Source organism: Lissotriton vulgaris, unplaced genomic scaffold, assembly GCF_964263255.1.
Source record: "Lissotriton vulgaris unplaced genomic scaffold, aLisVul1.2 SCAFFOLD_1178, whole genome shotgun sequence".
In the NCBI taxonomy this organism is placed as follows: domain Eukaryota; kingdom Metazoa; phylum Chordata; class Amphibia; order Caudata; family Salamandridae; genus Lissotriton; species Lissotriton vulgaris.
Genome location: NW_028241612.1, coordinates 41,636 through 63,796, shown reverse-complemented (window position 1 = coordinate 63,796; position 22,161 = coordinate 41,636).

Genomic DNA, 22,161 nt, shown 5'->3' with positions numbered 1-22,161 from the left:
AAAGACAGCAGTTCGCATTGCCTGGTTTGGCAGAAGCTTAAATCAGCAGAAAGGCACTGAAATATGTGTTAAGTTAAAGGACTGCATCTTATTTTACTAACATTAGAGTTGTTCTCTATTTTTCGACTTTCTTCTGATCGCTCTGTGGATGACACCCTGCTAGACGTCTTCCTGTGGTTGGGGGCCAGTGGGGGGCTGGGCTCTGCTGTTCCTCGAGCCAGATGGCCCCCCTTGACCGACCACATTCAAACCTCAGAGAGATGACGTGACCACGCTTGACACCAGAACGCAGACGGTTGTAAACTTCATCCGACTGCACCATGAACCTGCCCCTCTGCTGGGAGTGATGACGCCCCCGCAGCATCTTCCTGGAGGTGGGCCATGCCCGCCCGCCTGCAGCAGTGGCATATCATGAAGGATGCCCCCTGCAGAATGTGGTGGGGGCCTCTGAAGCTTCCACATATTCATAGTCCTGCTATGTTTTCTGAAGGAGGGGCACTAAGGTGGGGAGGGCTGCAGAGGCTGCATTATGTCTCTATTCAGAGGATTTCTGAAGCAGTTTGAAGCTTCTGGTCACATAAAAAGTATAGGGGCATATTTTTAAGAACGGCGTTAAATATTATCGCCGGTTTAGCGGCAGTTTAAAGCGGCAATAATGGGCTTAATAATATGCCCTTGAGATTTCTCATAGAAGCCCATTGTTAGACCTGTCAGCCCTAGGGTGGTCTTTCACTATTTTTTTCGCCCTTGCCTCATTTTTCCCACCTACTTTTTGTTGGCCTTAGGACTCTGGGCACCCTCCCATTGCTAATCAATGCCAGGGTGCAGGTGCTCTCTTCCCCTAACATGGCTGCCACTGACCCCTGCTACTGCAGCGTGGTCTTTTTAGGCGCACTCTAGTAACCAGGAGCTGGCTGGAATCCTTAAACAATGTTGCAATACCAGCCTGCCCATAGCTAGAATGAGGGAAGCTCCTGGAACCTTCCAGAACAGGGGAGGTGACACCAACTGCCACTGCCAACTGCCAACTGACGCAATATAAGGAAAGGGAGGGAAACTTTCTAGTCAGTTGGGGCATCACTGGCCTGGGGGACTGTCTTGGCAGGGTTTTTGGCTCTATTTAGCAGTGATATAGACTTTAATCTTGCTCACATCTAGGATAAGTATTCTTAGCTTGTGTTGGCCCTTTTAAGCCCTTTTTTCCAGACCTAGAAGAGGATAGCTGCTTAATATGATGATAGATCCCTTATTCTTGACTCTAATCTGTCTATTGCCTATTGGCTTTGACATACTTGATGGTTTATGAAGGTATTCTGACAGAGCTAAGGGGTATTTCATCCCTTTCAGGCCTACAGGCCTATAACTAGAGGGGCTCCATCTTGATGGAGCTGAGAGGCTTCAAGGGTAAAGGTAAAGTTTATAGTTAAAGCTGTTTTTCACTTGGAGAGAACCGGTCTGGGCCAGCCCTTATCGGTAGGCTGTATTATTCTCTGTGTGGAAGACACAACAAAAGGCCGGCCGGCTGGGTGTGTGTCCTTGGCGCGGAGTGGTGCAGGGATCTGATGGGCGGCAGGCTGATGGCTGGAACTTTCCATGAGGAAACAGCATTCTATATCAGTGAAGTGCAGAGGCGGAGTCAGTCAGTCGAGTGGAATTGGAGGAGCGGAGAGGAGTCAAGCAGGAGTGGTAGAAGAGTGAGGAGCTGTTGGAGTAGGAGAGAGAGAGAGGGTTCAAGCTAGAGAGAGCTAAGTTGAATTGGAGGAGCAGAGAGTGTTGGTAGAGTTGGAGGAGTGGAATTGCAAGAGGAGAACAGACAGGACATGCTTGGAACAGAGAGAAGACAAACAGACAGTCAGTGAGCTGGAACTGAAGGAAGCAGTCAGAAGCAGTTACTTATCAGGAGGAGGTGTGAATAGCTGGAGTCTGAAGTAATGCCTTTTAGAAGAGACCGAGGAGAGATCGTGGACTAACCTGTGGGAGCAGCTGGAGTTAATTGGACATTGGCACAGAGACATTTAAAACAGAGTGAACAAGCTAGTGGAATGAAGAGTATTAGAGCGGCAGAAACCATTAGATTGAAGCTGGAAGGTGGAGACAGTTCGTGGGGGAGAGGAGTCCAGTGCAAAGTGATCAGCGCAGAGGTGTATCCAAGAGTGCAGGAGAGAGAGTCTGAGATGAGCCAAGGCACAGACGAGAGAGGAACCCAGATGACAGCTAGAACAAGACTTCACACTAATCAGGTGATATCGGTCCTGTCATATTAGTTTACACTTACATCTTAATCTTGTCTTTATTCCCTAGGCTATTGTATTGCTAATCCTTTTCCTTGCAGCGGTGTGTTCTATCTATAGTCTTTGTCAGTTACATGTGGATGTGTCCATTACAATACAAATCTGTGTAGGGGGTTATATTGTTAAAATAAACCAACCCCAGTTTATTAGTGAACTGAAATGTGCCTTGTATTCTTGTTCAATCCGGGTAAATGTAGTTCCTAGTTGATGATTGTTTATGTGAACGGATGTTCAATCCCGATCAGGTAAGTGGTGATCAAATAAATAGGGAGCGAGTGAACCTTTGATGCCAAGAATAAGAGGTACATTATATTAATTGGCTAACTCCTAATATTGTAGTAGCAAGCCCTTAGTGAATAGGGAGAGAGAGACTTCCCAACATATAACTGAAGGTGTTCATAGGAATGTGGTCGTCGTTGATATACGGCGTTAGTGAGAGCGTTGGGGTGGATTACCAACGTGTATACCCACAGGATTGTGGCTTGTGTAAGTGAGAGCGTTGGGGGGGGATTACCAACGTGGAGGTTTGCCGGATTGTAAACCGTTTGGAAAAGAGAGCATTGGGTTCTGCAGGCCCATGTGTAGACACACCGGATTGTGTGTGATATCTGCCCTGGGGTAGATTAGTCTGGGTCTGAGTGGCCGCGAGACTATAAGGTATGAGTGTGGTGTAGGGCATGGATATCCTTAGTAATCAGTGAGTATTCTTAGTATCCCTATAGATTTAGTGGTGTTTCTAATAATATGAGCTTGTATATTGCGAGTTCCCCATCCTCAGGTAGGTACCCAGGTGCCTGGATAGATGGTCCTGAGGAGGGATGTGGTTACGTTCTGGCTGGGTTAGAGGGGCCCCTAGGGGCTGATCCCATCTAAGCAGAAAATCCGGCCATTACATCTGGCGTAGTCGACATCTTACGAATCCTGTGTGCCTGGCCATGTGCTTAGATTGTTTCCCATGTGTTGTGAGGGAGTGCCCTGAGCGCCAGTTCTATCTGGCGTAGTTTGGCAGTTTATGTAGCCTGTGTGACCTATGGGCTTGAACAGTTGCAGCGTGAGGAGATTGCATTACATCATGGCATTTGGCTTATTCAGGGTGGAAGAAATGGTTTTCATCTTGGTGTTTGAACTGTCAGGGTTGAAGGATGGCATTACATGAGGGAGCCAGTAACATCTTTGTGATGGTCCAATTGTACAGATGTGTGTGAAAAATGCTTTTAAATTGTCCATTAACTTGCTTGCTGCATCTGCTTATGCTGTGCAATGTGAAATGTGTTCATTGTTATATGATTTGTGGAGTTCTTTGCATATAGCTCCTTGTAAATATGGCTTGTGATTAGCGCCATGTTATTGTGGCTTGTGAGGAGCATGTTCTCATTTTGACTTGCTGTGTTGCTTGTGAATTGCGCCTTGGATATATTACTTGTGAAGAGCTTGTCTTGTAAATATGGCTTGTGAATAGCGCCATGTGGTCATGGCTTGGACAGAGCATGTTATTGTTGCGTTAGGTAGGAGAGAGCTGGTTCTCTTTCAAATGCTTGGAGAAATTGTTTTGTAGGTGTGCGCGTGTTCTTTGACAATGTGGAGAGATGAGTTCATGACTTTCCCATGTACTGCAGTCTTGGGGAATGACTGTGCTTGAGCTGCCAAAGGGTTAATATCTTGAATTGTGATGGCAGTTTTTATTTTAACATGCTGTTTAACATGCATGGTTCTTTGAACTGACTCTAAAAGTCAGTGAATATTTTGATGATTGGTGGTTTGATTTTGACTTTTATTGGTTCCTGGGTCTGCCTACGTGCTTTGTCAGTTTCTTGAAGGAAAGGTAACATCTTGTGCTGAGCGTAGGGCTCTGTTCATTTAACATTCTTTTTGAAATGCGTCTACGGATTTGTGTGGGTTTGCCTTGGAACAGATGACTTCATGTGTCTGACTCTTAGAGGTCGGTAAGTTATAAATCAACCAGTCGGATTGAGATAAGGGTTTGCACGGAGAGAGCTGTGTTCTTTTAAATGTGCTTCTTAATATGCATCCACAGACGTGTGGAGAATTATTTTTGAATGCATGATTTAAAATGGGTGAAATATTAGAAGATGTCCCAGTTGGTGTGCGCGCGCTACGGGGCTGTTTTCATTACTTATTTCTTTGAGGGTTTTCCATCTAGAAAGGAATGTGCTGGCCGATGTTTTGCAATGATCACAGGTTGAGAATAATCAATCTTGCCCGACAGTGCATGGTAACATGTGCTTTTAATTAGTGAAAGGCAACCGTGCGCTTTTAAAATAAATGTGTTCTCATTATTATTTTCCCAAATGCAAGCTGAACCTTTTTTTTTCAAATGTAGATGTTTTAATATGCAGCAAACCGGCATATGTAAGTTAACCCACTCAGTTATAAAATAAATGGCTGTTTGATAATATATGAATTTGGCCCTTTTATTAGGTTGGATTGAATAGCTTGCATGATTAATTACGCTGTAATGCAAAATTACATGTTGCCCCTGGTTGAACAAAATACAATGGTGAAATGTGTCTGCATTTTATGTTGTTGTAAATTTATTTCTCTTTCAACAGCTGACAGTATATATTTTTATTTTTTTGGATGATAGTGTGTATAGTTAGGGTGGAGCAGAATATATTGTTAAAAATGATAACTATAACACACTACCATCTATCTATGTGTCCCTTACATTAGTTTAATTTGCATTTAGTTACAAGGCTCGCCTATGTACTTTGACAAGCTGTTGATGGAAAGGTAATATCTTGCACGGTAAAATCAGTGTTTATTAAACATGCTGCCTGATAGATATATGTACAGAGAAATGGTAAACCCAATAGTCCATGATAATTCGTTTTTTCGAATGCAGACTGTATAGTCTTGTGTGCAGAAGTAAATTGCCTTTTTTTTGTGTGTTGATCTGCATGCTAAATAAATGCCCATGTTTCAAATGTCTTGTCTTTTAGCTGAATTAGTTAGACTAAAGTCTTTTTAGAAAGTGGAGCTTTTAAGTAGCAGTACATTGTAACAGAATTATTTTTAAAATGCTAGCTTTCGTTAGTTAGAGAAATCAGGCCTGGGAACAGCTTACAAAGAATGTGTTTGTCGACCTTGGCAGACCAGCTGGTTTGTGAAGGCGGGTTTTTTCCTCTGCAGGCTCCGAACACGGCCTGTCTTGTTATGATTGGCCAAAATCCAATTTTGTTCCGCGGACGGAATGTTTATGTAAGGGGGGGTCAACTCGCTCCTCCTGGCTGTCGGCGCAGACAGCTTCATTGCCTGCTGATAAGGGATTCTTGCACATGCAGAGTAGTTGGCAGACTCTTGGCCCTTGGAGTTAGTTAGATACAGTAGGCCTGGGCGGGCTTCCCTGATTGGGGAAAGTGAGGCTTGCAGCGCCCTGCTCCTGCTATGAGATCATCACTTGGCAGTGATTCAAATTACTTCACACTGTAGCCTGGCTTCTGCGTATTTTTTTGGAGCAGATTCAAAACTCTGAGCACGAACTTCCTTCTGAAGGGAGGGGCTGTCTCACAGAGGATTAGGGTATTATTAGGCCCTTCTGGATGTGTTTAAAAATTAGATTTTGCTAATGTTTTTAATTAATTAGGATATTTTCTTTTCAATAATGAAAAGCACTTGGGGTGCTTTTTAAATAGAACATTTTATTTTGCAAGATTAATGATACTTGTTTTCTTGTCCTAGGTTGCTGGGTTGTGGTGTTGGTGTGTGCGTCGGCCCCCCCCCCCCCACTTCCTTTCTTATTTTAGTTTTTTACTTTCATGTTTTTATGTTAGTTTATTATTTTTGGAAGATGGAACCAGACCAGACCAGACTGGATTGGTGGTGGATGGCCGCATCGGAGGAAGTGACAGAAGATGCAGGGTGGTGACCTACACTGATGTCCCAAAATTGACATTGGACTTATATTTTTGACAAATCCAAAACAATTTTTTTTTTTGTGACAGAATCCATCATGATACGATTTCCCGCAAAAGGATTTTGTTATGTAATTCCTTGGCCTGCATTATTCCCATGTTTTTCTTTGCAATCACTACGAACAGGGCAACAGGCCCCACTTTACAAAAAAAAAAAAAAAACATGTCATCATGGTTTTGATGTTTATGTAGTACTATCTTTGCTTTTTAGGATGCAGTCACCTATTATAGTTTTCTTGCTTTCTGCAAAACAGTATGGAGGGATAAAAAAAAAAGAATGGTGGTGCACACATGTGTTCCACAGTGTGAAGAAACTAGGTGCTAACTGTTTTGTGCTTTTCTGTATGCACCACGTTTATGCTTAGTGATACACCAGCTATCTTGTAGAAATGGGGTTGTCTTTGTTTATCCTGTTATTACACTTTCACTTTGATTGATCAAAGGGTGGTTACCCTAGACTTTAAGTTGTCCTGGGAGGTGTGTCTTTTAGTATGATTATGTATTAATGTTTGCCCAGACCTTGAGAACCGTTTGTCATGTTTACTTCTCAGATTTCACCAAATTTTTTCCTTAAGTTGACCAATGTCAGTAGGCCTCATTTAGGTCCATTGTTATTTTCATCCCACAAACAAGCCCCTACACCAATAGATTTCATGAGTCATCATTAGCTTAAGTTGACCATAGTAGGTAGGCCTCATTTAGGCCCTTTGTTGTCTTTTTAAATTGGAAGTTGAAACACATTTAGTTCTTAAGTTGTCCGAAGTAGGTAGGCCCCATTTAGGCCCCTTGCTGTTTTTATTCAACACATAAGTCCCTACATCACTAGACTTCACCAGTTATCACTAGAAGTTGAGGCACATTTAGTTTGAGGATGCTTTGGATAGTTTCTGTTGTTATCAGATCCAATCTTAGATATGTTTCAGCATTCAAGTCAAGGGTGCTTTGCTTTGTTTTCAGTTGATTGTTAGATTTGTATTCCCTACATTGAGTTTCAGGTGGAATTTCTTTAAGTTGTCATTCTTTTTAGCGAGTTTTTTGGTTCTTGATTTGTTGATAGATTATGTTAATGTTTGTTTATATGGATGTTGTTGTTTATAGATGTTCGCAAAATAAAGTCTAAGGGTGGAATGTCTTGGCAGGGTTTTTGGCTCTATTTAGCAGTGATATAGACTTTAATCTTGCTCACATCTAGGATAGGTATTCTTAGCTTGTGTTGGCCCTTTTAAGCCCTTTTTTCCAGACCTAGAAGAGGATAGCTGCTTAATATGATGATAGATCCCTTATTCTTGACTCTAATCTGTCTATTGCCTATTGGCTTTGACATACTTGATGGTTTATGTAGGTATTCTGACAGAGCTAAGGGGTATTTCATCCCTTTCAGGCCTACAGGCCTAGAACTAGAGGGACTCCATCTTGATGGAGCTGAGAGGCTTCAAGGGTAAAGGTAAAGTTTATAGTTAAAGCTGTTTTTCACTTGGAGAGAACCGGTCTGGGCCAGCCCTTATCGGTAGGCTGTATTATTCTCTGTGTGGAAGACACAACAAAAGGCCGGCCGGCTGGGTGTGTGTCCTTGGCGCGGAGTGGTGCAGGGATCTGATGGGCGGCAGGCTGATGGCTGGAACTTTCCATGAGGAAACAGCATTCTATATCAGTGAAGTGCAGAGGCGGAGTCAGTCAGTCGAGTGGAATTGGAGGAGCGGAGAGGAGTCAAGCAGGAGTGGTAGAAGAGTGAGGAGCTGTTGGAGTAGGAGAGAGAGAGAGGGTTCAAGCTAGAGAGAGCTAAGTTGAATTGGAGGAGCAGAGAGTGTTGGTAGAGTTGGAGGAGTGGAATTGCAAGAGGAGAACAGACAGGACATGCTTGGAACAGAGAGAAGACAAACAGACAGTCAGTGAGCTGGAACTGAAGGAAGCAGTCAGAAGCAGTTACTTATCAGGAGGAGGTGTGAATAGCTGGAGTCTGAAGTAATGCCTTTTAGAAGAGACGGAGGAGAGATCGTGGACTAACCTGTGGGAGCAGCTGGAGTTAATTGGACATTGGCACAGAGACATTTAAAACAGAGTGAACAAGCTAGTGGAATGAAGAGTATTAGAGCGGCAGAAACCATTAGATTGAAGCTGGAAGGTGGAGACAGTTCGTGGGGGAGAGGAGTCCAGTGCAAAGTGATCAGCGCAGAGGTGTATCCAAGAGTGCAGGAGAGAGAGTCTGAGCAGTAGCGGTGGGTGAGATTTTAAAGTGGTGGGGCGCAAAGTGATTGTCATACAGCACCGTAGCGAGCGAGCGCAGCGAGCGAGCCTGAACCCCAAAAGAAATTTTTTGAAAAAAAGAAGAAAAATCGCGCATTTTCAAGCAAATTTGAGAAAGCAGGAAGGTTAATAAAGCAATTGTGAAAGTGCAGTTATTACATTAATAGATGGCATAACATAGGTAGCTGCTTATTCAGTATAACCACAGAGCCTGCATACATTCCGTCATATTACGCTCAGGTGCTGAATTCAGACTATAAGACTTTCATGTAAATCTCAGCCCTAAGAGTAGAAGAATTTGTTGTGGGTGATGACACAAGGAAAGATCAAATCATTGCAATTGGTGGCACTGACAGAGTGAAGTTATTCTAAGATGGACTCAGCAACCATGGATAAGGCAGCATGATGGAAGGATGGCAGCCATATCAAGATCCTGCCCTACAACATTGGTACTGACTGTTACCCCATTACCAATAAACAGTTTTTGATGTGGAGTACATAGATTCCTTGTGTTTTCACAGCTTTAAATCAGAATATTTAGCAACTAGAATGGGATGTCAATGACCCATGACTGATGCCAAGCAAGCAACAATGGTACATGCAGAGGAGTAAAATGTATTGAACCGTTCTCAGACCATCCCCAAGGATCGCTTATAGACTAGCATCTGTCCCACCTATTAGTCATGAAAATGCACATGAGCTACCCAATTATAAAACTTTGCCCACAACCACAACAGGAGGTGCCACTGATGTGAGTAGTAAAGGCTAAATTTAAGGTGAGCATTACATAACAGAGACACATTTCAGACTCAGATACTGCTGGAAGGGGATCCAGTTGTCTTTTGGCTGGGAAGTCACTGGGGAAGCAATGAGGCAATGAGGAATATATGTGTGACAGATTCATTACAAATCACTTAATCAGGATATTCCCCAAAAACTCTGAGTGAAAGGGACAAAACGGGAGAGATGAGCCTTGTAATTCAAACGCACCAGCAGAAAAGATGTGACTGGTTTCCTTGCCATCAACATACAATAAGCCTTTTTTTTAATGCAGATTTATATAGCACAAACTCGACCCAAAGGTATTGGAGCACTTTACATGAGCACCGGTTATGTTACACAGGGACACATTCAGGCACAGGGAGATTAAGTGATTTGCCCAGAATCACAGTCCTTTTAAACCCATAAGTAATTTAAACCGTGCCCCCAACCAAGGTCAGCAACAGGTGCTGCTGCACCCGTCTCACCGCCCTAAAGCCGGCTCTGTATGTACTCCTCCAGGTACTCGGAGGCCAATGTTGGGCAATTAGCAGTGGCTTACACGCACATCAAAAATAAAAGATGTGATGGATAAAGAACAAGTTGTGTTTTACTCCCACCACACATACAGCTGAAGAAACACTGGTCCTTCGAATAACTCTCCCTAGGTCCTCTAGGCGAGGCTGGACCCGTACACAGTGCCTGGATACCCTCGTGGGCGGTGGAGTGCTCTACAAATACACATAACCTACCCTTAAACATGAATAAAGGTGGAGGGGCAGTCGACATGTGGTGTACTTTGAGAAACCACCATGTGCTGCAAACATTAATGGGTACTCGAGCCTTCAGATCAGCAAGTTAACAGCTAACACTGAAAGCCTATCAGAAGCCAGACTTGGGCCAAGACAGAAAAACAGAAAGAAAACACTGACAAACGACACCATAGGGCCAACAGTCAGGGAGTAGACAAAAAACAAATCAATAAAAAACCAGCCCGTGAATTCACCACTATCATTTTTCAGACTATTGTTTAGCGACTATTAGTCATCATCCTCAAGTTTTTTTCGGATTTCAAAAATCCTTAACACCACATACAGTACAGTTTCATAATTCATCAAAACAATTAAAACATTGTTAAAATAGCAACATGATTAAAAGCAGAAGGGAATAGCAACTACACTGCCTTTGTGAATGATACAGGCTAAACAATATTTCATTAGATAAAAACTACTCTTACAAATGTGTGTAAAGAGTTCACGACACGCAGCACCAATGTATGATAAAGTGCAAGTAACAATCTATAAGGGAATAAACCTCGGGGCACATGAACAACATTTAAAAGTAAGACAGGCCTGGGCTGGTCACGTGTCCCCAGATGCAAAAAGCAGAATTAAAGAATCCATATTATAACAGCGTTTTGAAGCCACGTGCAAAAAGGCGGACTAGAACATACAACCTTTCAAATGCCCCTGCTGGAATGTATTTCATAATGGCAATCATATAGGCATACCATGCACAGATCAATGGTTGTCTATACCACAGGCATGTCATGCACTGGTGATTATTTCAATACGACATTCCATAAATCAAATTAAATTAAATTCATATGTGGTCAAAAAAGTTACACAGGCCCGATTGCCCACGTGAACAGGTGAAATTAAAGAGAGTTGTGAGACTCTAAATTAGAATGAATTGCATACAAAAGAGATCATGGCTCCAATTCCAGCATGTATACATACCAGAAATCTATCTAGAGCAGTGAACGTTGTGTTGATTAACTTGCTTTGTATGCACTGTTAAGAACTAACCTTGAAATGAGATCCCACAAAAACAAAACACAAGCTCCTCACCCGTGTGTATTATGTGGGTCAGCTACGGTTGTGCGGATGTGTCGGATCAGTACATCTGTGCATACCTTAATTTAACCTTATACCCCTGTGTATCAGTGCGTATAATTCGTGCTGATATCCTTATTCCGTACTAAAAATCCTACCTGTATTTGTCAACAAGAAAGAAGAAGATCTGTGGGTCTGGCAGGTAAAATTGGTAAGGAAAAGGGAAGAGAAAACAAAAAGAAACGTTCGTTCAGTACTCTGAACAACTTGCATGCTCTTTTTGTCCCAATTAGGACTGTCTAAAACGGTCCTTGCATTTTAGCAATTATCGTACATACTGGGTGAACCAGCGACCTCGGCGTGCATGTTGATTAACATAACACTCAGAAATTATAAGAGTGAATGAAAGAGGACTCACAGTAAAGTCTGTGTGCTATTCAAAAAATCGAGGCACTTTATACACTAAATGAAACTTCCTGTGAGGTAGGCTGCTGGTCTGTGCAGGAAATGTATATTTAGTGCTCATTAGAACCCAAACATTTGAAAAGAGGTCATGCACGTGTTATCTGCTGAACAGATGTATGCCTCCCTATGAAAACATACTAGCCCGTCACCATGCAAGGTATGTGGTTCTTTTTATTTTAAATTGGGCAATTAATATTGAAACCATCACCTGCAGGAACAGAAATTGTAGCCCCGGCCCTGTAAAAGAAGTGCTGGTGCTGGGCACCTGAAAGCACCTGCTCAAATTGAGCACTGTTAATAAAGGTATTCACACAACAGGCACATTCAGTCCTTGGCCTCTCTGCGAGCATCTTGAAAATGGTAGTGTGCCAATTGTGAGCTAGCATATAAAGGGGGTCACACTACTCTCAAATATGCACCCAAAGAAAGGAAACGAGGATGCAGTGCTCACGGGTGAGTGGAGGGGCATGTTCTGTGTGCATGGGACATGGAAAGGTGGAGGAGATGAAAGGAAGTATGCACAAAAAGGAGAGATTGGAAACTGTTGGAGAGGAGAACGACTGCTTGAGAGGCATGCAGGTGCAAGATTCCAGGAATACATGGGGAGGAACATGGGAGCATGTTTCAAAGAGAGAAAGAGTGCAGAGGAAAATGGTGTGAAAAAGAAAGCGAGAGAGAGTGAGACACACTGAAGACCTTACCATATACACAGAGCTTAGTTATTTAATTCAAAGTGCTTCACTCCTTTCAGAGAACCCCACAGCTTTCACACCAATAAAAGTCACTTTCATTTTCAGTTGGTTGTTGCTTAGCGTGAATTAATTTGACAAGAAATGTGGTCATTTTTTTTGTTTTCTAATAAAGGTGCCAGGAAGCCCCTCTGTGCTCCATGTAACGATACATAAATGTAATAAAACAATTGTGTTTAATAATATTGATAATAAACCTTATCACCAAATTTGAGTAAATACCCTGTTGCCAGTCAGTTTAAAATCATTTAATCCATCTTAATCAAAGGCCCATTGAGAAAAAAACTTGACTTTGAAACAAATAAGTGAATCAGAGCTATTGCGGACCCACAATCTGCCGAACTAAACAACTGAATTTCCAGCATCTTTTAGAGAGGGACAGACAGAGGGACGAATATAGGGTGGCAACAAACATTACCCGGGGCTTCACTGGTACCCAGTAAACAAAGGGGTCAAAAGGTTTACATACTTTAGTACAACACACGCAGTAAAAAACGAAAGGATGTTTAAACATTTATGGGGTACAATTAAAAAGACCTTTGAATATAGCTGCAGTGACACCTTGCACTTTCAAAACGTGCAGTTCACAATTGATATTGTAACAAGTCACCGCAGCATATGCTGTTCCCCTGCACTGAGGCGTGAATGAGCTTCTGGAGTTCAGTGCCCCTCTGCCTGACAAAAGCCTGCGCCTTACTCCATCCAGCTCAGAGCCGAAGATGAAATAAAACCCACACACCACGTGCACACACACACAACACCCTGCGAGCATCCAGAGCTTTAAGCAAACGTGCTAATAAAAATAGACACAACTGAATTGGACCTACCAAAAGAATAGCGAAGTGTTCTCACTCGCTGACTTTTCTTGTGTCAAAACCCTGCTGGAGCTGTGTCCTGCTTGCGACGCAACTCCAGCAATGCGCCGCTTTTACAGCACAGATGCATCACGCATCTGTGCTGTTTTTGCCCCATGGTGCGCCGCATTGTAAATGCGGGGCATCCATGGTGGCGTAGCAGCAGCGCACAATAAGTTGCGCATCCCTGCTGATATGCAGGGATGCGCCACTTATTGTAAATCTGCCCCAAAGTTTTCAGTCTATTGAGGATCCCCAGTGAGAAAAATCAGGGCAGCACTGCGAGGCAGCAATTTTCACAAATCACTGCCCTTAGAAATTGCAGCACTAACTCAAAAGAATGTGAATTCTTTATCTAATGGTTCCAGTTTTTCAGGCTGTGGAAGATTACACAGGGGCCTTAAACTATTCAATTTTCAGCAGTTACAGCTTATTTTAGAGCATTTTTCACAAGTGAAAGGCAAATGGAGGTACAAATCTATTTCAGTAATGAAAAGTGGACCTCTGATCGCCTGTTGCCATCTAAAAAACAGCAACGTTATGACTGAGAAAAAATGCATTCAGAGAACATCTTCCAATTGAAGTGCTTGTGTACAAGTGGGTGAGGGGGCTTTGTAACATTGGGGATATTTAGCAAACACAATCAAGGCTTTAAAGCAATGCAAGCTGTTCTAAAATCGGGATATCTAAATTAGATCAGGAGTTGCAACCTGCTATGTCCTGATTAAGCGTCTCTAGGAAAGTGGTGAAAATTAGGCGCTAGTTCGCAGGCGACATCTTCTCTAGCTTGACCTCTCTGCGGCACTGTCTTGCATACAGGGAATACAGCTGCTCAGGGTACATTTAAACTTATCAGAGTGGAACCAATTTCCGCTCTTCGGGACAATGACCATCATTGGGCTGAAAGGATGTTTTCACTCTGCGACAATGGCTTTCACACACAGGGGAACACGATGTGCGCGGTGGGTAAAAGAGCAGCAGAGCTTTTTTTAATGTAAATAGAAAACACTATGCACAGCATTGTACATTTGAAAAAGACAAATGAGTTCCGGGGTTGAAATATATCTAAATAAAATACTTCTTTTGAATCGCCATTATATTTATATGATGCTATGTCTATTCTGTAGCTTATTTCTAAAACTGAAAAAGAAAACACGAAAAGTAAAAAAGACTGATACACAGAATGCACCATGGTACATAAACAACCTCTAGCCCATCACCTGCTCTTAGCTCGAGGCACTCAGCACTGACCTTGGAGAGAGTGAACATTCCAGCAACTCCGGGGCACAGCATTGGAATTATCAGCGCCGAGTCAGACACGAAATACCACCCACGTGTTGCTGCAGTCACGCTGCTCCGATGCGCCCCACATCCTGTTAGCTCCTCAGCTTGCGGCTGCCACGTCACAAAACCAGCCAATTCCAAATACCCCCACGCGCGGCATCCAATGATGGAAGCTGCGGGGCTGACAAGCCAATCCTGGTGCTCCATGATGCGCCAGGATTGGCTAGAGGGGCATTTTTGCTGCTCGCCCTGTCGCCCTTTGTGAACCCGGGCTGTGGCAGGCGAACAGCACCCCTGGGTCCCGCTGGGGACCTTACAGTGCACATGCTTGAGGAAGTACCCAACTTTCCCAAGCATGCGCACTGCACTGTAAGTTCCCGATTGCGCAACTATCGGGATTGCGCAACTGCAGCAGGCCACCTGGCGGCTGATTGTTGCAATGAATGTATTGCAATGTATTTATTTTAATTAGAGAAGGATTGCGGCCGGCGGCAGCGATGCGGGTCCATGTGGTGGCTGGTGGGGCTACGCCCCTACGCCCCAATGGACGCACCGCTGCTGGCACTGAGGCGCCTCCTAATAAAGACAGTGGGCCTGGCTCGAATGAAGATTGATCACCGCTAACCTCCACTTGCAGGAGGGGTGCAAGGTCACCCGCAAGCAGCTGAGCCAGTCTCATTGGGAGGGAGGGCAGAGAGGGGGCAAAACAGACCACAGACAAAAGAAATATGTGTGGAAAAGGGCCGCTTTATTGGAGCAGGTGCACATCACATATTAAATAAACCTTGGCAAAACGCCTTTCAAAACTTATCCTCACTAAATAAATCACATCCTAACCCCTCCCCCGCCCCTTCCCCTAACATTTTTATGACCCCGCCCCCACCCATACAATACAACATTTCAAATATTAGAAAAACAATACATCACCATATCAACCAGTATAAACCTGTAAATATAAACCCTCTGTTAAACAACTCCCCTGCCTGCCCGTTCACAGCTGTCAATCCCCCAAACCACTAAACTTAACCAACATATCCTTTCCATGTCGATAATACAACTTAACCATTACACAACAAACCTCCGTCAAACCAGCCTTAAAGCAAATAGACCCCACACAGCACCTGCTCCAAGTGACAGATTACATCAAAAAAATCCTGCTCACCTGCTCAAAAAAAGCAAACCAAACTAGAAATAAGAAGAAAGAAAAGAACCCAGATAACAGAAAAAGAGAAAAAACCCTAAACTAAACATTTTTTGAGGGAGGGACGGGAAGGAATTCCTTACTAAAGCTCCCAGCCACCAGGTCACCAAACTTAAAATGGTGGCTGGGAGCAGGATCCCAAAGCATTTATGCTTGGGCTCCTTTTGGGCTATAAAATAAAACCCCAAAATTAAAATGGCCGGTGGCCAAGCTCTTGCCCCCCCACAGCTCTCCCAAATCGCCTGGGGGGGACCTCCCTACGGTCGGCTGCCCCCCTCCAAGCCCCCCTTGGGAGGGAGGGGTGAGGGGGGGCAAAGTAGACCATGGACAAAAGAAATATCTTTTGAAAGGCCGCTTTATTGGAACAAGTGCACATCACATATAAAATAAACCTTGGCAAAACGCCTTCCAAAACTAATCCTCACTAAATAAATCACATCGTAACCCCGCCCCCGCCTCTTCCCCTAAAATTTTTATGACCCCGCCCCCACCCATACAATACATCTAAAATATTACAAAAACAATACATCACCATATCAACCAGTATTAACCTATAAATATTAACCCTCCGTTAAACAACTCCCCTGCCTGCCCGTTCACAGCTGACAATCCCCTAAACGTGTAACCGCACTAAATTTAACCAACCTATCCTTTCCCTGTCGATAAGACAACTTAACCATTACACAACAAACCTCAATCAAACCAGCCCAAAAGCAAATCGACCCTGCCACCCAGAAAGACGGGGAGAGCACTACCCCACTTTCTGCCCCCAAGTAGGAAAAAACCTTCAAACTCCAAACCTCTGAACATTCAAGCATCGGGACAACACGTCTCTGTTCTCCAACATATATATAGAGGTCAATACCAAGCCTAGATAAATGCACTCCATCATGCCTAAAAAATTCTACTGACTCAAAAAGAATATCCCTTTGAGACACTCTCCCGAAACCCAACTGGCGGCAAAACCTAGAAATCTCTGAGTTCACCTTCTTCCTTGCCGTGTCAATGGCCCTGGGGTTCACCGCCCCTCTCCTGATCCTCCGCGGGACCACCTCCGTCCACAACACATGGCAACCAGCCCAGCATTCTTTAATCAACGACAAATCCCTCTTCATTGCCCTCAGCAGAACCACACCCTTTACCCCACAAAGATCGCTCTGCCCCAGGTGTAACAATAAAATATCCGGCCATAGGCCCTTCACTAACGCTTTATTCAAACATGGTAAAAGTTCCCTCCAAAGCATACCCCCCTTTCCCTTCCACACAATGTTAAACATTTGATCATTAAAACCTAACATTTTTCCAAAATAACTCTGGGCCGCCTGAACCTGCGCCCATTAGACTGGGGCCCAGCCACAGAACCTATCAAGAGAAAAATACGATGTATCTCAAAGCGAGGAGGATGACGCATGCGCCTCCCCCGTATTTCCTCTCACATAGCGCTGAAAACAGTTTGAAGACCAGCGCCCCAACCGCATAATATCCCCTCGAGACCAGCCCCTGTTATGCGCTTCAGTCGCTGCACTAATCCTAAAGAGTTAGTTCCATACTGCTCCCTATCCAACCCAATCTTCTGCAGGGCTTTACGCAAAACCATACACAATTGGTATGCAGTTACTCGTGCCCCATTTACATGTTGAAAAACAAAATCACACTCTGACCCTCTGACAGGATCTTCCAGCGACGGGCCAAACTCAAGGGGCAAGTAGCCCTGGGAATCCTAGCTCACAACCAAATGCCTTTTCTGTTTTTTCTCTGATCCGTTTTTGAACCAGACAGCCAAATATGCAAACCTTCTTCCGAGAAGAATACTACTTGCCAAGTGATTCCCTTCTTTAATTTGGTACCCAAAAGCTCTGAGACTCGAAAGGCCCCCAAAAACATAAAAGCCATCAAAGCGGCAAACAAACAAGCCTCAAAGTCATCCCTGCACACCAGAGGTAAAACTTCCGACAAACAAGCCAAAGTCTGCGAAGAGAGAGGAGAGCGGGACAATTGAACACCTCCCCGCCCCCTAGCCCAACACTTCCAGCATTCTCTTCCCTACCTCGCCAGAAGAAGGAGAATAGCCCCCAAAAAGTTTTCCCATAAAAGAAATCCCTGCTAATATTCTGGCGATGGTAACCTGGGAGCACCCTCTCTCTATAAGGTCCAAAATAAACTGAACTACATCTTTGGGACAACGCCATGCTTCCTCCCTCCTACAAGGCCCAGACGTCGAAAATTCCTTCCATGCCAGGGAATAAGCTGTACGAGTGGATGCGGCCAACGAGCCTACCACCAGTTGTAATACCCTACGTTGCCTATATACCAAAGATGATCCGGCATTGGGGTCGGGGTCCTGTCTGCCTCCTTGGCCAGCTGATGGTATCACCCCCGCTGCGAATGAGACAAAGCATCAGCTATGTCATTGTTCACACCAGGAATGTGTAAAGCACGAAATGTAATGTCATGCTTTAAGCAGCCAAGCACAAACACCCTCATCAATTTCAAAATCTGTTCTTCTCTCGCCGACTGCCTGTTGACAATTTCGACCACTGCCATATTGTCCACCCGAAAAAGAACCTTCTTATGTGCTAGCACCTCCCCCAAACGGTCAATGCCACCAACAATGGGAAAAGCTCCAGAAATGTAATGCTCCTCACTCCATTCCTCCAATCCTGTGGCCACTTCTCTGCACACCACCTGCCAGTATATACCAAAACAGTCACTGCCTGCTGCATCAGAAATCATTTGAACTTCCCACTGTACATCCTCTTCCATGACTAGTGGCACTCCATTAAATGAAGTAAGAAAAAAAAGACCACATAAGCAGATCTTCTTTCACTCCTGCTGACCAGCGAACATGATGGTGAGGCAAATGCTGAGCAGCTAAAGCTCTGCCCAGTCCCCTACAGAAGGTTCTCCCTGCCCTGACTACCCTACAAGCATAGTTAAGATGTCCCAGCAACACCTGAACCTCCTTCGCCTTCACCGTCTGTTTCGACAGCATACTGTCCAGCAAGTCTAGCATCTTTACCTTTTTGTCATCCGGCAAGCGAGCCCACGTTGACACTGAATCAATTTCAATACCCAAAAAGGATAAAACTGTTGATGGACCCATTGTTTTTTCAGGAGCCAAAGGCACTTCCATATCCTCTACGAGCTCATGGTAAGTGTGTCCAGAGCTATCTGGCACTCCGCGGAGCCTGGGGAACCAACAAAGAAAAAGTCATCTAAATAGTGTCTTGCCAACGAATGACCTGTGTGGTGCGTGAAATTCCAGTGCAAAAAGGTGCTGAAACATTCAAATAGAGAACATAACATGGAGCAACCCATCGGTAATGCTTTGTCCACGTACCATTTACCTTCAAAATGGATACCCAGAAGAGCCCAATCATCTGGATGGACTGGAAGCAACCGAAACGCAGACTTAATGTCACATTTTGCCATCTCTGCAGTTGGGCCCGCGGTCACTACTAGTGACATGGCCACGTCAACTGAGGAATATGAAACCGAGGCAGCCTCCTCATCAATGAAATCGTTCACCGAAGACCCCTCAGGCCATGACAAATGCTGAATTAGGCTGTACTGCCCTTCCTCTTTTTTGGGCACCACTCTAATAGGTGATATTATCAAGTTCTCAATTGGCCAATCATCAAACGGGCCAGCCATCCTCCCTTCGTGCACTTCATTGCTCAGTTTTTCATGCACCACCCCTCTATATTTCGCCGCTGACTTCAAGTTATCGGCCCACCTTCTCCGCCTTGGTCCCTGATAATCCAAGTGAAATCCATATTGAAAACCTTGCAAAAGCTTCTGTTTCACCCCTTCATCCTCAATTCCCCCATAGAGCATGTTCTAGCTTTAACATCCTAACTGTTGTAGGAACCCTTTGGCCCAGTGACCTGCACCCCTCTACCCCCTCGTCCACCTTGAAACTGCTGTGGGGTGCCAGTCTGATGCCCCTGCTGACCTCCTTGTGATTTGACCCCCCAACAGTTAACAAGGGGATGCCGTTTCCCACACTTGGAGCACTCGTGCCTGTACTTGCAGTACTCCCTTGTGCATAATCCTTTATTGAAATCCCTTTTACAAAAAGAGAGACCCACACTTCCAAGTATTTCAAATAGTCTTATTCTAAATGAAATGATAAACAAAACCTAATATGTTTATCTCGGCAATTAATTGCACCTTTTATTCATTCTTTTTTTTAGAAAAAGAATACTATTTTTGACAAGCGAAGACAATGTTCTTCACATACATGGCCAAACAATCTTGTTGTCTTAATTGTACCAAAATATTCATCAAACATACATAAAAAGTGAAAACAATCAATTATTACAAATCATTATATTATACAAGACATAACAAAAATGAAATAAAAGGTGAGAGATGTCAAACTATTTACATTACATTAAAATTATTTATACCGCGCACTTTCACCAACGGTTTCATGGCGCTCTTTGACAGGTGCAGTGATCAAGGGTGAGGGGGGTTATTCATAGGCAGATTGAAAGAGCAGGGTTTTTAGCAGTCTATGAAAGCAGTCATAGTTGGAGCAAAGACGAAGTGAAGGTGGCAGGAAGTTCCAAGTAGAGGGGGCCAAAACAGAGAAACTCAAACCACCGTGCTTCTTGCGTTTGAATTTGGGGACCACTAGGAGGTTGAGAGATGCTGAGCGGAGAGCTCTAAGGGGAATGTGGCGAGTCAAGATGGAAGAGATGAATGCAGGGGCTTCATCAGAGAGGGCCTTGAAAACTGAGCATGCCAGCTTGAAGGTGCAGCGTTTGGAAACAGGAAGCCAATGCAGATTGCAGAGGAGGGGGGTGACATGCTGGTGTTTAGGCTGGCGGAAAATCAGGCGGGCAGCCTGATTCTGCACCAGCTGCAGTCGATGGAGGTGGCATGCCGGGATCCCCACGTATAACATGTTGGCATAGTCTAGCCTAGAGGTGATGAGAGCAATGATGACTTGAGTCAGGGCATCTCTGGTGAGAAACCTGCTGATTTTGCGAATCCGCCTAAGCTGGAAGAAGCAGGATGAGGTGACGGAGTTAATTTGTGGTCTCATTGAAAGGTCATCAGAGATAATCACCCCCAGACTTTTCACTGTGCTCACTGGAGTGGGTGCCTTCCCCTGGGATGTTGGCCAGAAGGTGGAATTCCATGGATGATTGGGAGCCCCCACAAGTACAAGCTCAGTTTTAGTGGGGTTCAGCTTTAGTTGGCTGTGAGACATCCACTCTGCGATGGTCATCATAATCGACTGAAAATTGAGACGGGAGGAAGGGAGGGAGTTGATGGGAAAAATTAACTGAAGGTCGTCCGCGTAATTGAAGATTGTGACCGGGGAGTTGCGGAGGGAAGCTAAGAGGGGTTGCAAATACAAGTTAAATAGAAGGGGGGATAGTGCAGAGCCCTGTGGGACACCGCAGGTGAGGGAGGTGTAGGATGCAGAAAAGGTGGAGAGGTGAACAGATTGTGATCGCTGGTCAAGGAATGATCTGAGCCAGTCAAGGGCCACCCCCTGGATGCCGGCATTGCGGACACGGTCGATCAAAATGGTATGATCGACCGTGTCGAATGCCGCCGAGAGGTCTAGTAGGACAAGGGCCTGAGAGATGTTTTTGTCTGCACCTTTCCTAAGGGTGTCCATGACTGCTACTATGACCGCCTCGGTGGAGTGAAGGGGTCTAAATCCAGCTTGTTGGGGATCCAAAAAGGAGGAATTCTCTATGAAGGAGCTCAGACAATGGGTGACATAGGTCTCCAGAATTTTGCCCAGGTAGGGGAGGAGGGAGATGGGTCGGTAGTTGCTTAGAATTGTGGGGTCCGCGTTAGGTTTTTTTAGGATGGGTAAAACAGCTGCTTGCTTGAAAGAGCGAGGGACCTCCCCAGTAGCCAAAGAATTATTGAGTAATGCAAGAGGTGGGTCTGGACACGCAAGGAAGGCTTCTCTCAGGATCTGCGGGGGGCAGCAGTCATTAGGAGAACCCGAGCTGACTTTGAGAAGGAGAGAGGAAAAATCTTGTAGGGAGATAGGAGGAAACTCCGTCAGGATACTGGTGTTACTGGGAGGAAGGGGAGGGGGAGTAGTGGACGCAGGGGTTGGGATGTTGTTTTTTATAGTTGAATTTTCTCAATAAAGTAGGAGTTTAACGAGTCACACAGGGTTTGGGTAGGCTGGGGTTGGGGGGTAACCCTGTCAGGTAGAGAAAGCTCGTTGACAATAGAGAAAATCTCCTTGGTTCTGTTGTTCGAGTCCATTATTTTTTGAGAAAAGTAGGCCGTCTTTCCTATCAAAATCGATTTTTTATAAGACTTTAAGGAGTCAGTGTAAACGAGTTTAAGCTGAGGGTCGTAGTTGCGGCGCCAACGGCGTTCAGCTTGCCGCAAGGCAAGTTGTCTGTTTTGAGTTGGTCCGTGAACCACCGTTGTGCGTCGTGAGGGCGCTTAGCGTTGATCTTTTTGAAAGGAGCAACTTTATTACTAGCCTGGCGTAGCCAATCATCTAGATGGTCCGCCTTGTCTCCTAGTGAGTTGGATGAAGTGGGAGCAGTGGAGG